This window comes from Bison bison, unplaced genomic scaffold (genome assembly GCF_000754665.1).
Source record: "Bison bison bison isolate TAMUID 2011002044 unplaced genomic scaffold, Bison_UMD1.0 scf7180017864323, whole genome shotgun sequence".
Classification (NCBI taxonomy): domain Eukaryota; kingdom Metazoa; phylum Chordata; class Mammalia; order Artiodactyla; family Bovidae; genus Bison; species Bison bison.
The window spans coordinates 2,456,707-2,471,702 of NW_011494895.1; the positions used below are offsets into that span (position 1 = coordinate 2,456,707).

The following is a 14,996-nucleotide window of genomic DNA, read 5'->3' on the forward strand; positions in this document are numbered from 1 at the left end:
GGCATTGAAGAGACTGATAAATAATGGATATTAAGGATTTTGAATGTCAAATTGTACTTACAGACCCTTTTGTTGTATTCTCTTTTATCTACAATGTTAAGTTGTTGTTCAGTCGCTAAGTCATCTCCGACTCTGCCACCCCATGAACTGCAGCACGCCAAGCTTCCCTGTCCTTCACTACCTCCCAGAGCTTGCTCAAACTCATGTACACTGACTCACTGATGCCATCCAACCATCTCATCCTCTGTTGCCCCCTTCTCCTCCTGCCTTCAATCCTTCCCAGCATCAGGGCCTTTTCCAATGAGTTGGATCTTCGCATCAGGTGGCCCAACTATTGGAGCTTCAGCTTCAGCATCAGTCCTTCCAGTGAATATTCAGGGTTGATTTCCTTTAGGACGGACTGGTTTGATCTCCTTGCTAATGTCATAACTGGCTAAAAATAAATTGAATAAATAAAAATATCAAAGAAAAAAAACAAAAACAAACAAAGAAAAAGAATTGTGTTTTCCCACCAGCTCTGCAACTCCTTTCCTCCGTGGGACTTTCACATTTAGACTAAAGGTTCCCAAGCCCTCTCTGCAAGGTCAAGAGAGGGGAGCCTGTTCTTTCTTGCTTCTGGGGTCACGATGGAAGCTGAGACCCGCCGACCCGCCCTTGGCCACAGAGTCTGGGAGGCCCGGCGGCGTTCTCACCCCCGGCAGGAGCCAGGCTGGGCTCCCCTGCCCGACGGCTCGGGTTTCCGCTGAACTGACTGCAGAAAGGCGAGAAGAGCCGCGAGCAGGTCCCGCAGAGCCGGGGTCCCCGCGCGGGAGGTCCCGGGGGCCGCTGCTGTGGAAAGAATGAGGCTTATTATGCGCGGAGACGAGGGGGCGGCGAGGTGTCCAGCGGAGCAAACGGTTGAAACCCAAGTCGCGCGGATGCTGGCAGCGCGGCGCCTGCTGTGAGACAGTCAGATGAACCCTGATAAACCCCGGGCACTTTCCCCACCCCCGCCTGCTCCCCGCCTGGCCCGGAAACTTTAGCATCACAGGGAGAGCCGACAGCCGGAGGGATGGGCGAGGCAGGCTGCTGGGGGTCCAGGGAGGGGCTTTCTGCACTTCCAGAGGGGCAGCGAGAGGCTGACTGTGCTCAGGTCAGGCTGCTCAGCGCTGGTCTGGTGACAAATGGGGTCTGCGGGGCTGGTGGGGGTGTGGGGAGAGCGCATGGCCAGGAGGGACCCTGCTGGAGGGGGAGCAGAAGGGCCGGAGTCCAGAAGGGCTGCGCTGGAACCACAGTAGGTGACCAGAGGCTGGAAGGGAGGCCAGTGAGAAGCCCGCCTAAGAAACACCCCAGGGTTCTTTTTCTAGGCCTGGAGATGGGGCAGCCGCCCTGCTGGGTAAAAGCAGTACTTGTGTGCTTGATCCCCAAGTCTTCAGTATCCATGCACAACAAGGTGACTGTACCTAATACCACTGAATTATACATTTAAAAATGGGCAAATGTAGAAGAACTACCAAGTTATCCAGAAATCCCACTTCTGGGTTTGTAGCGGTGAATAGATAAATAAAATGTGGTACTCACACACACACACACACACACACACACACACACACACACACAGGATTATTCTTCTGCCCTGAACAAGAAGGAAATCTTGTATTTGCAACAACATGGTCAAACCTGGAGAGCTAAGTGAAATGAGCCAGGCAAAGAAAGACAAATACTGCATGGTATTATTTACATGTGGAATCGAAAAAAAAGTTTTCATAGAAACAGAAAGTAGAAAAGTGGTTGCCAGGGACAGAGGTAGCTGGGGGCCGGAGGCAGGAAATTGGGAAAGTTTGGTAAAGGTACAAATTTTCAGCTATAAGATGAATAAAGTCTGAGGATCTAATGTGTAAAATGGTGACTATAGTTGATAACATTGTATCATATAATTGAAATTTGCTGAAAAGTAAAATTTGTGCTAAAAAGTGATCAAAACAGAGACTTGAAGAGATATTAGTACTCTAAAGCATTATTTACAATAAACCAGAGATGGCAGCCACCAGAGTGTTCATTGATGGATGAATGGATGAGTGGCCCGCCCATTTCCTAGAATAAGATTCAGCCTTTGAAAAGGACATCCTGATACTGGCTGCAACAGGGATGAACCTTGAGGACCCTGCTGCTGCTGCTGCTAAGTCGCTTCAGTCGTGTCCAAATCTGTGCGACCCATAGACGGCAGCCCTCCAGGCTCCCCCGTCCCTGGGACTCTCCAGGCAAGAACACTGGAGTGGGTTGCCATTTCCTTCTCCAGTGCATGAAAGTGAAAAGTGAAAGGGAAGTCGCTCAGTCATATCTGACTCTTAGCAACCCCATGGACTGCAGCCTACCCAGCTCCTCCGTCCATGGCATTTTCCAGGCAAGAGTACTGGAGTGGGTTGCCATTGAGGACCTTAGGCCGAGTGAAATAAAACAGCCACGAGAAGACAAATACTGTAGAGTCCACTTATATGACGTATGGAAAATAAAATCATAGGAAGAGAAAGTAGCTTGGTGATTACCGGGATCTGGGAAAGGGGAAGAGGGGCGGGGACTGCTGTTTAATGCGTCCAGAGTGTCCTAGTGTGTACAGAAAGCCCTGGAGATAGGCATCACAACACTGACCTGTATTCAACAGCGCGGAACTGCACACTTAAAGGTGACTAAGGTGGCCAATTTCATGTCATGTGTTTTTTTAATAGGCTAGACTTAGAGCAATTTTAGGTTCACAGCCAAGTGGAGAGAAGGTTCAGGGATTCCCCACAGACTTGCTGCCCCCTATACCATCGCCTCCCCCACAATCAGCGCCCCCACCAGAGCGGGACACTTGTTACAACTGATGACCCCTCACCAAATATCGTCACGCAAAGTGCTGCGTCGTTTTTGCTGCAATTAAAAAAAAAATAGTGAGCACAACATTGATAAAAAAACCTGACAAATTGCCCAATGAGAGAATTGTAGACAAAACATTTGTGGACATGGATGTAAAACTTTTCAATAATGTTGGCTAAGAGACTCTAACTACGTTAAAAGAATAACATACAAACCAAATGGTAAATGTTACGTTCTCTGTACTTTACCACAATTAAAAAAAAACCAGCCTTGAGTGGTTTACTTTCCAACCTGAAGAACAAAACCCTGTGGGGCTCCAAAGAGGGGAGGCCGGCTGGGCATCAAGGCCAGGCCACGACTGTGGGACGTCCCAGACGGGCGCCAGGATGCGCTGGATCCTGGTTAGCGGCACAGCTGGCTGGGGACGGGGTGAGGCCCGGGGGCTTACAGGCTCCTAGATGTCTGTGACTCAGGGTTTAGCTCAGCCAATCACTGGCAAATATCTGCAGGTGAAAAGGTAGCCCATGTCCCTCAGGACAGGAGCCTTCGGTACCAACAAGCGGGTTGGGTACCAACGAAAAGATTCTTGAAAAGAAGGAAGCAAAGAGAAAAAGCACAAATGGAATACAGAGCCTAAAATATGTTAGTTTTAATTATAAAAAGAAATACCTAGCTTCTCTGTAGGGTGGGATGTGGTCAACTGATTCCTCTCTCTTCCCTCCTTTTTTCTTCCCTCTTCCTCCTTCTTCTACCTCTTCTTCTCCTCCTCCTGCTATTCACCACATGCATCCTTTATATCTGCTCCCATGTTTCATGTCACAAAAGTGTTTATACATAAGCCATACAGCATATATATAAATTAAATATATACACACATATATTTAATTTCCTACCTGAAGACATGCTCAGGTTGACACACTCCAGGGAGCATGTGACTGATCGCAGGATGGACTATGTTGACGCAAGGCAGGCGCTGTGTCCATCACCTCCTTTTCCCATCTACACACCCAGGACACTTACTGGCCTCTCTCACGGCAAAGGTAAACCCTGAAGACAGAAACCTTTTTAAAATGACCAGAATTTATTGTAATTCAAAGTAATCAAAATGGACCACTGTTCATACCATTGCTTCAACAATTTTACATCATTTTTTTTTTCAAAGAAGGAGGAAGTTACTAGGTTGAGGTGGGTTTGTGAGATAAGTAGTAGAACACTCCAAAATTACTTCTAAAATTATTGCAAGGGACATCCCTGGTTGTCCAGTGGTTAAGACTCCGAGCTTCCAGTGCAGAGGGCACAAGTTAGATTCCTAGTCGAGGAACTAAGATCCTACATGCTGCATGATATGGCCCATAAACTAAATAAAATAAATGCAAATATATTCAGCTTTCTAGTCTTTTATTAAAGTTGCCAACTGTTGAGAAGGACTTTACTTCACTTGTGGGTAGCTGGCAATAGATAATGCGTGTAAAAGTGCTTTGTTCTTTGGGAGACATTGCATTAACTTCCTCACTGGAAGAGCCTCGAAAGGAACATTCCATGATACAAGTTCTCCAAGAGGAGGAGTGGGATGGGGGAGAGATTTGAGAAGACATAGTGCAAAATGCCCCTCTGTGCTCCCATTGGCCTTTGGGCTGGAAGTCCTCCATTTTCAATTACAAACAAAGCACAACTGTTATCTGATTGCAAAATAATACACATTCACTGTTAAAAAAGAAAAGAAGAGAGAATACCTTGGAAAATAAGACCACAAAGGATCCATTTCTTTTTGATTTTTAAAATCTTTTTGGGCCCTTTAAGGGGAAAATACTTTCAAAAGAGATTTTTTCCCAGGAGTTTATCTAGAAGGAATAAAACACCTCTTCTGACACTTTAGGTAAGCCATGCCAGTAAACAACAGGAAAGTGTATTAACTGAAGTAAGATTCAGGCTCTTTAGCCAAAATTGAGAAAAAGGATTGGGTCTCCATAGTCTTGTATTATTGGATTTTTTTGGTTGTGACAAAGTGTGGGAGGGATCCTGTCCCTCTCCTATGAATGTCTCTCTGACCCTCAAGAAAGACGAGGTGACAAATTGAGAAGAGCAATCAGTGCACACCAAAAGACCTCTGGGCTGTAACTGACCACGTGGCCTCAGGAAGATCCACAAAGATCCTCTAAAGTTTCCTCCTGGGTAAAATGGAGATCTTAGTGACTGCCTCCCAGTGGTTGAGAAGAGTCAAGGAGCTGATGCACAGAGAGAATCTGGGGCTGTAGGTGGCATATACTAAATATTCAAAAAAGATAGTTACATATCCAATAAATAGCCAAGAAACTGGATTTTTCTACAAAGCAACCCCCCTTGAAATTATGATGCTGAAGCTCCGATATTTTGGCCACCTGATGCAAAGCACCAACTCATCGGAAAAGACCCAGATGCTGGGAAAGATTGAGGGCGGGAGGACAAGGGGACGACAGAGGATGAAATGGTTAGAATATCATCACTGACTCAATAAACATGAATTTGAGCAAACTCTGGGAGATAATGAAGGACATGGGAGCCTGGCATGCTGCAGTTCATGGGGTTGCAAAATGGCAGACATGACTTAGTGACTGAACAATGACAACAAAGTTAGAATACTGGTTCTGACACTAGTTTTTATAAATAAGACAAGAAAGACTTGGGTTTACCCAAGAAGGGGCCTTAGGACAGTTAGGACTTCTCTGTAGCTCAAATGGTAAAAAATCTGCCTGTGATTCAGGAGACCAGGGTTCAATCCCTAGGTTGGGAAGATCCTCTGGAGAAGGGAATGGCAATCCACTCCAGTGTTCTTGACTGGAGAATCCCATGGACAGAGGAGCCTGGCAGGCTACAGTTCATGGGGTCGCAAAGAGTTGGACATGACTGAGGGACTAACACACACACAGGGAGTGGCCAGCTGTCTCCTAAGTGATCTTTTTTTTCCTGTTTACTTGGCTTCTGATGCCATGAGCCTGCCTGGTTGCCATGAGACTCTTGGGCTTTGCAGGGTATGTGGGAAATCTCATCATGTTTCTATCTTTCTGCTCTGCTGGGAGTAAAAAGTGTGCAATGCCCTGGACTATATGCCAGAGAGTTAGAAGGCGCCTCTCCAAGGATGAGAGTGAATACTGTACTCCTGCCCTGAATTCTAGGGCAGACACTTTATCCCCACACATTGTTCAAAAGGCGACTCCTGCCAGCCGGAGAAAACAAGAGTGCGGTTAACAGGACTGAGCTGACCCTTTGTCTGCTAATCGGCGGCTGAAACCAATCCCCTCTGACGCTGTAACTGACAAGAGTGGAATGGATAGGACCCCTGCTACCTGCGCTGAACTTGCCCTGACCTCACCCTTTCTATCATATAAGCAACGACACTGAACATCTGTCTCGGTTTTGTTCTTATGGTGCTGGTGATTTAGTCACTGAGTTGTGTCCAATTCTTTTGAGACCCCATGGACTGTAGCCTGCCAGGCTCCTCTATCCATGAGATTTCCCAGGTAAGAATATTGGAGTGGGATTCTTTACCCCTGAGCCACCAGGGAAGTCCCTGTTCTTATAGTTGTAATGCCTCCACGAAACCCCTGCTTATTTCTCATATGCAGCCCTGAGACTTCCTGATTTTGTTGTATGGTGTCTTTGACAGCTCTGGCCATCATTACAAACTACAGTAGACTAAGGGGCTTAACCAGCAGGCACTTATTTCTCACAGTTCTGGAGGCTGAGGCTCCCAGATCTAGGTGCTGGCCAATTTGGACCCTAGTGAACACCCACTTCCTGGCTTGCAGACTGCAACCTCCTTGCTATGTCTTCATATGAAGGACAGAGAGCGAGAGAGAGCTCTCTGGTGTCACCCTTTTTAGGGCGTTAATCCAATTAAATCAAGGCTCCAGCTTCATGACATGAAATCCTTTTTTACTTCAGAGGCTGGAGGTGAGGGCTTCAGCACTGGAAATCTGTGCAGACACAATTGAGTCTATTGCATATTGTTATAACTTAGTGTCTACATTCCTAGATCCATGCCATTAATGAAAAGATAATCAGACCACATTCTAGGCAACTAACCATGGGAAGAAAGTCTTCAGGAAAGAATGAGGAAGCTTGGGTTCCTGTCTTGTCCACAAAAACTAGAAAACCTTTAGGCAGGTCTTAGACACAGGTTCCACTAGATTTCCTTAACCTTGGATGGATACCACTAGTGCAGCAATTAATGTTTTAAGAGTTTTACAAGCTGACAACACTGTTAAGGTTTGACCCTGTTTGTTAAGAGGGATGCGTACATGCTCAGTCATATCTGACTCTTTACAACCCCATGGACTGTAGCCCGCCAGTCTCCTTTGTCCATGGAATTTCCCAAGTAAGAATATTGGAGTGGGTTGCCATTTCCTCCTCCAGGGATCTTCCCACCCCAGGGATCAAACCCTTATCTTCTTCGTTTCTTGCACTGGACTCTAGCACTGAGTCACCTGGGGGAGTACCTTATGAAGTGGTCAGAACTCTAAGCAAGCCTTGGTCAAAAGCCAGGAAATGAGCACCAAGGTGACCTGGCTTTTCCTGCAGAGCTGTGAACTTAGTTTGGGCAGCTCCTGAACACTGGAGACCCACTTGTGTTTCCTCACTATTGGGAAACATGAAGGAAAAATCATTATTAGCATATGGTTGACAATTATATGGGCTTCCCTGGTAGCTCAGATGGTAAAGAGTCAGCCTGGAATGCAGGAGACTCCGGTTTGATTCCTGGGTTGGGAAGATCCCCTGGAGGAGGGCATGGCAACCCACTCCAGTGTCCTTGCCTGGAGAATCCCCATGGACAGAGGAGCCTGGCTACAGGCTACAGTTCATGGGGTCGCAAATAATTGGACATGACTGAGCACATACACACAACTATATATGGCCAAGGGAGGAGGGACACTTTGGGGACAGTTGCTTGAAATCAACTCTCAATTTTTCAAGTGGAGATCACAGAGCTAAGTCATGAATCTGTAAAATCCTCCCAGCCTCAAGGGGACTCTGCTGAGGTTTATTTTCTGCCCAATAAGTGTTTGGCCAAAGCTGTTTTAAGATGCAAGCAGAGGGCCAGGTTCTGTTCCCCTGGAGGACCAGAGAAATGGCTCAGGTGTGAGAGGCAGGTTGGACAACTATCATCAGTTCTTGAACAGCCTAGAGTTGGCCAGACCGAAACCTGACCCTGGCTCCTGACCTCACCACTCCTGTGAACAGCACCCCCACAGAACTGCCAGGAATGTCCCCCAAATTCTTACCTTGGTCCAGCCCAGGAAGAGTAGAACCAGGCTGGTGGCCACCTGCTCAGACACCACGGTCAGCAAGCCTGGCTCAGAGAGAGTCACCTGAAGGACAGGATGAGCCCAACGGGAGCCACTAATACCCACTCAGGAGACATCCGCGGGAATCACACTGGGCAGGCTGTTCAGCAAAACTTTTGGTGAGTCCTAAGTTCAACTTTTTCTTCTTTAAATTGGAGTACAGTTGCTTTACAATACTGTGTTAGTTCCTGCTGTTCAGTGACGTGAATTAGCTATTAATATATGTGCACATATATTCCTTATACATTCCCTCTTTTCTGGGTGTCCTTCCCATGTAGATCACCACAAAGTGTCGAGTAGAGTTCCCTGTGTTATACACTGTGTTCTCATTAGTTATCTATTTTATACATACTGTCTGTAGTGTCACACCTTTTTGCCTTTTCATACTGTTCATGGCGTTCACAAGGCAAGAATACTGAAGTGGTTTGCCATTCCCTTCTCCAGTGGACCACATGTTGTCAAAAGACTGAACGCTGAAGAATTGAGCTTTTGAGTTGTGGTGTTGGAGAAGACTCTTGAGAGCCCCTTGGACTGCAAGGAGATCCAACCAGTCCATCCTAAAGGAGATCAGTCCTGGGTGTTCATTGGAAGGACTGATGCTGAAGCTGAACCTCCAATACTTTGGCCACCTGATGCAAAGAGCTGACTCATTGGACAAGAACCTGATGCTGGAAAAGATTGAAGGCAGGAGGAGAAGGGGATGACAGAGGATGAGATAGATGGATGGCATCACCGACTCAATGGATGTGAGTTTGAGTGAACTCCAGGAGTTGGTGATGGACAGGGAGGCCTGGTGTGATGCTGTCCATGGAGTCACAAAGAGTCGGACATGACTGAGCTACTGAACAATAACCAATATGTGTCATCCCAGTCTCCCAGTTCATCCCACCCCTCCCCTGTTGTTGTCCATTCGTTTGTTCTCTGTGTCTCTATTTCTGCTTTGCAAATAGGTTCATCTATACCATTTGTTTAGTTTCCATTCAGTTCAGTTCAGTTGCTCAGTCGTGTCCGACTCTATGCGCTAATGTACGAATTTGTTTTTGTCTTCTTATTTCATTCTGTATGACAGTTTCTAAGTCCATCCACGTCTCTGCAGATGACTGAGCCATCACTGCTTCTGAGCTTTGGAAATTTAATGGCCAGTGCCACCTGGTGTTCAACACCGATATTCCCCCTTCTACAGTCAGCAAACCACAGTGCAGCAGGAACAATACCTTCCCACTGACCCAGAAAGTCAGGAGACCTAAGCGGCCGTGGCATAGCGTTCTATTTTCCCAAATGCTCTGGTTTGGCTGGGATTACTTTCTCTTCCCCTCGATGTTAGAATACTCCATCAGGGCGACATGCCAGGGACCTCCTTCTCCCCGTTGCTGTTGCTGGTCCCCAGAATCTGAGGCAGGTGGCTTCCTAGTAGCTGCCACAGCTCTGCACGCACCTGTTTTCTGTGGAATTGAATCCCGCATGACACCGGGTTTTGTCCTCATGGCTCCAGAGTACACGGCACGGTGACTTACGGTATGTGGGAGGTGATTAATACACATGGATTGAGTGAAAGAACACAGAGAGATTGTGGGTAAGACTGATGTTAAATCTGATCATTTTTCTTTTCATTACTATGTTTCTCCATTAGTGGAAAGAAGCCAGAGCCTGCTTGCTTTTGCTTTTTTTTGGTCTCCTTTCTTCCGCCCTTCCTCCAGTTTCCCTCCGCATCATCTTCCCACCTGATCTGCACATAATCATGAATGCATTCTACCATCGTTTCCCAAACAGACGGACACATGCCGCCATTCTTTTAGGTCTTATACACATAAAGCAATAATGCAGTGTTGAAGGGTGAGAAAGTTACTCCCCATCCGATTCTCTTCCAATCTTTTTGATTCTGACAGTGAAAAAGAGAAGGAACTAGATCACATTACGAGGCCATTAACACCTCTCAAATATCCATGTTAACAAAGAAATCACAAGCAACCATCACAAGGAAAACCAACAGCAGGCAATAATATCCTTTTGTAGCTGAAAAAGTTCTATTGCCAAATGCGGAAGACTAATCTGTTTTCAATGTTGATGTTCTTCGCAAATTAAGTCCATAAAGTTTTCTGAGTCAACTTAAGGGAAAACATTAAGTAAATCATTGTAAAGACAGTACCAGTTTATGGCAAGAAAAACAGGACGGTGGTAGATGGTATGGGCATGACTTAGGTTTGGGAACCAGATAACCAGGTATCTCGTCCTTCCTCTTGCTGCCTTTCTGCACATCCTCCTGGTGTGCCTTTCAGGGCTTGCTCAGCCATTTCAGAAAAGGTTAGGATACCAGTGGGAAGGTCTATGCAGAGGTGGGCCTCACTCAGACGAACAAGTTCCCCATCAATACATGATTTCTGCCCAGCATCTTGCATCAGCGAGGCCAGCCTGTGGACCACAGTGAAAAATTCAACCCCTCTTTAGTTTTCCCTGGGGCTCACTCACTTTGCAGCAAGACTCGTGAGCCAGGCTCAGCTTTGTAGAATCTCATTCATCAGAATCACTTTAAGGCTAACAAGCTGGCCCCTCTGCCCGGGCCCCGTGTGGGCAGATCAGATGTCTAGGGGCTGGCGATGCCGGCGAGATCGACAGAGGAACATGTGGTGACTAAAGGTCTCAGGAAAGAACCAGGAGTTTCCATTATCCTTGGCTTTCGGGGTAATGCAATCTGAAAATCAATTCTCATTAAAAACAAGTGATACTAAGACCTCTGACAGGTTACATCTTAAGTGATAATTAAAAGCATATTTCCTGACGCTTAGCTGCGATGAAATGCATCCCTATTTATGTCACAGAGGGGTCTCAGGCTAAGACCCTGTGGACAGTCACTCGCTGCCCCAGGAAGCCTCAGTTCCTGGAGTGTCATTCATTATTTTAATCTGATTTTCTTTGCTTCAGTGAAATGGAATCTGGCGCTGGAACTTTCTCTCCAGTTTCACCAACAATCCTTAAAAAGCAATTGAGATCGTGCTAAACCAAGGAAGAAAGACTTATTTTGCACAAATGAAGTCTTTAGTGCAATGAGTGGGTGGACTTTATGAATTACCAACAGCACTCCGCTAAGCTTTATTCTTGTTGTTGCTCAGTTGCTAAGTTAAGACCGACTCTTTGCAACCCCATGGACTGCAGCACGCCAGGCTTTCCTATCCTTCACCATCTCCCAGAGCTTGCTCAAACTCGTGTCCATTGAATCAGTGATGCCATCCAACCATCTCATTGTCTGTCGCCCCCTTCTCCTCTTGCCTTCAACTTTTCCTGGCATCAGGGTCTTTTCCAAAGGGCTGGCTCTTCTCATCAGATGGTCAAAGTATTGGAGCTTCAGCTTCAGCATCAGGCCTTCCAGTGAATATTCAGGGCTGATTTCCTTTAAGCTTTATAAACCTTCCTCAATCAATAAAAGGCGACATGGCGACTGAAATGCAAAACTCTTTATTTGTAGGATCTCAGCATCGAAGGCCCTGAAGTGAGCAGTGGGGTGACAGAGGGCTCAGACTTTCAGGAAAGTAGGAGAATACTTACTGCTGATAATAGTTACTGACTTGGCCCTTTGGTATCAAGATATTGAATTTTATCTCAAAAACTATTGTGAAAAATGGGAATGTTCACAATCTATTTCTTCTGAATTGGATTTGCAGGTTATCAAAACATATCGTGAAGGCACAGGAATAAGCCACCATGTCAAAAGGACAAAAACATGTCCATCATACATGGTTGCAAATCCAGGGACTTCCTGGCGGTCCCGTGGTTAAGACTTTGCCTTCCGATGCAGGGGGTGTGGGTTTGTTCCCTGGTCAGGGAGCTATAAGATCCCAAACACCTCACAGCCAAAAAACCAAAACATAAAACAGAAGCAGTATCGCAACAAATTCATTAAAGACTTTAGAAAAGGATCCAAATTAAAAAAGTATCTTAAACAGAACCACAGTGAGAGACTGTCTCACACCTATTGGGATGGCTATTATCAAAACAACAACCCCCACCACAACAAAAAGCAAGTGTTGGCAGGGGTGTGGAGGATTTGGACGCTCACACACAGTGGGAACGCAATATGGTATCAGATCAGATCAGTCGCTCAGTTGTGTCCGACTCTTTGCGACCCCATGAATCGCAGCACGCCAGGCCTCCCTGTCCATCACCAACTCCCGGAGTTGTGTGGCAATATGGTATAGCCTCTACGAAAAACAGTATGGAGGCTCCTCAAAAACAGCCTGAGAAGGGGGTGCCTGTCCCTGGTGGCTCAGCTGGTAAAGAATCCACCTGCAATGCGGGAGACCTGGGTTTGATCCCTGGGTCGGGAAGATCCCCTGGAGGAGGGCATGGCGACCCACTCAGTATTCTGGCCTGGAGAATCCCATGGACAGAGGAGCCTGGCGCCCTGCAGTCCATGAGGTCACAAAGAGTCGGACAGGACTGAGCGACTAAGCACAGCCCGTGAGAGCAGCGGTGGAAGTGGCCGCGGGGTGACCTGTCTTCACAGATGCCCCTTGGTCTGCTGAGTCACCAGCAGGAAGACCCCTCTCAGCCCAAGGCAATGTTGTTTCTGGTTCTGAGTAAATGCAGTTAGTGAGTTTTGTTGCCTGGATACTTGCTACTCTGATAAAACTGGTGATTTAAGTAAGGTCTGAGCCCACATGCAGATTCCAAGCTGCCTCGCCATGCTCCAATTACGACAGGAGGAATCCTCTTTTCAGTGACATAGACAAGCCTCAGATGGCGGTGTTTTGCCATTGCCAAGAAACAGAAAGCTCTCCTTAAACTTGAGTTTGGATTATGTTCCCTTATACCTCCCTGTGTAAAACAGATAGCTAGTGGGACAGCTTGGTGCCCTGTGATGACCTAGAGAAGTGGGATCAGGGTGGGTGGGAGGGAGGCTCAAGCCGGAGGGGATATATTATACATATAGCTGATTCCTGTGGCTGTACAGCAGACATTAACACAACACTGTAAAGCAATTATCCCCCAATTAAATGAATAGAAACAGTAATAAAATTAAAGAACAAATTATGTTCCTGAAATCTTTTTTGTTCTTTGGTAGAAAAACCTCAGACCTTGAGCTGTGGAAGTTAGCCATTGCCTGCCGTCTAGTCATCAGCTCCCTGTCTGCTTCTCATCTTTCGTTTTCTCACCCTGCTCTCTGCAGCTGCCTGGATCTCATGGACATGCAACCCCTGCAGCTGAGACACTCAGCCCTCCCCACAAAGAAAAGGAAAGAAGGGAGAGAGTCAATGCATTCAATACCTTCCGTTCAACCCCGTGTCTTTCTCCATGATCGTCTCCTTTCGATCTTGAGCCTGTGCTTCTGTACAAGCCTGGCTTGAGCCGGAGTTAAACTTTCACACACAAAGCTCAGCATAGCAATCCCCAAGGGCCCTTGAGCCCTCTCCAGCCTGACTAGCATCATGCAGGGAAAACCATCCAAATCGGCTTGCCCAGAAAGCAGGAAGACTGTGTTATGGAAACACTGCCTGGTGTCATGGTAACGGAATGGACAGCATCCTCCACGCCTGCCTCCGTGGCCGGCAGGATGTGTGTCTAAGACAGGAGGGCAGAGGACCAGCCATATTCAGAATCAATCTTATTTTAGGGAGGAATTAAGTCTCCATGGCCTTTGGATGATGAACAACTGCAACCCCAAGGGCCGTATCTACAGAGATAATCATGGGCCACAAAGAAATAAGACTTGATTCAGTTCAGCCTGCATCTGAATATAATATAGAGTTTTATCCTTACACAAGGGGGAGAATTTATGTCAGACTTTCATCCTGTTCTTTCTATATGGTCTTATTGAGTGCTCACCACCAGCTACCCACGCATACACTATTTGCACGGGGTCGTAGGACACGCCATGTGGGTCTCTCCCAAGAGAGCAACTGTCTCAGCACTCAGGTGTTATCCTCAAAAGTGAACTTCAATATTTGCTTTAAAAAATATAGAGGGAGTGAAATGGTTGTCTAGCCTACTAGCATAAACAGTTTCTCACTGTTTAATCAATCACATAGCTGATAATTGTCAACTAAGGATGCAAAAAAAAAAAAATGCTATCCATGAATAGATAGTTGGTATAAACTTGCATCATCTGTGAACCTAATGTGCTTCCAGGACAAATTTCCCTGCTGCAAACTGGCATGTGCTTCAGGCAATACAGAGACATTGTGGAATTAGACAAATACTTGTCCTGATTAAACAAGTGATCGGGACAGTGAACCGACCGACACAAAAGCAACGCAGGATATTCCAAGCCAGAAAGAGCTGAACTGTGGATGATCCACTGTTGGGTAAGTAGCGTGATCACTCCATTGCTATACAACTCATTCGAGACCGCCCCCCCTGCCCCCCGCCACTTCTTGCCTCCAGGGTGCCCATCATGGGAGAAACAGACACATCTCACTTCTAACCAGGACACACCCTCCGGGTCCCAAGGAGGGCGGTCCTGCCTGCCCCTCTGCCAAGAATGTTACTGAAGACAGCTGGGAGCAGGGTTATTAAGCGAAGAGATGGGAGGAGAACAAACATAAATTCTCTCCCCTTGGGCTTTCAGATTAAGAATGATGCATAGCCTCCCATTGGTAGAAAAAACTAAGCCTCAGTAAGTCCTTGGAAATTACTTGAGAAAGTTCATAGGCTTGGCCTCAGGTGGAGCTGGAGGATGTTGCTGGAAGAATTTTAAACTTCTAAGGAGAAGGCTCTTTAGAATGCCGAGGCTCACCGTCACTGACTTCCCCAAGTCCAACCAGCATGCATGTGACCTGACAGTGACTCGAATCCCACCCACTCCCAGTTTTGGGAGCAACTTGAAGTAGTCATTTCTTCCACCCTCTC

The 14,996-nt window shown here is 46.6% G+C and overlaps 1 long non-coding RNA gene across 1 annotated transcript; it reads right to left on the bottom strand.

The window, feature by feature from the left end:
- Positions 1-3,494: 3,494 nt before the first annotated feature.
- On the bottom strand, positions 3,495-13,517 carry LOC104998127. The gene is made up of 3 exons (XR_826413.1): positions 13,416-13,517; positions 3,729-3,882; positions 3,495-3,633 (listed from the first exon to the last, which is right to left on the bottom strand). It is a non-coding gene; the product is annotated as an uncharacterized LOC104998127 (long non-coding RNA).
- Positions 13,518-14,996: the final 1,479 nt, after the last annotated feature.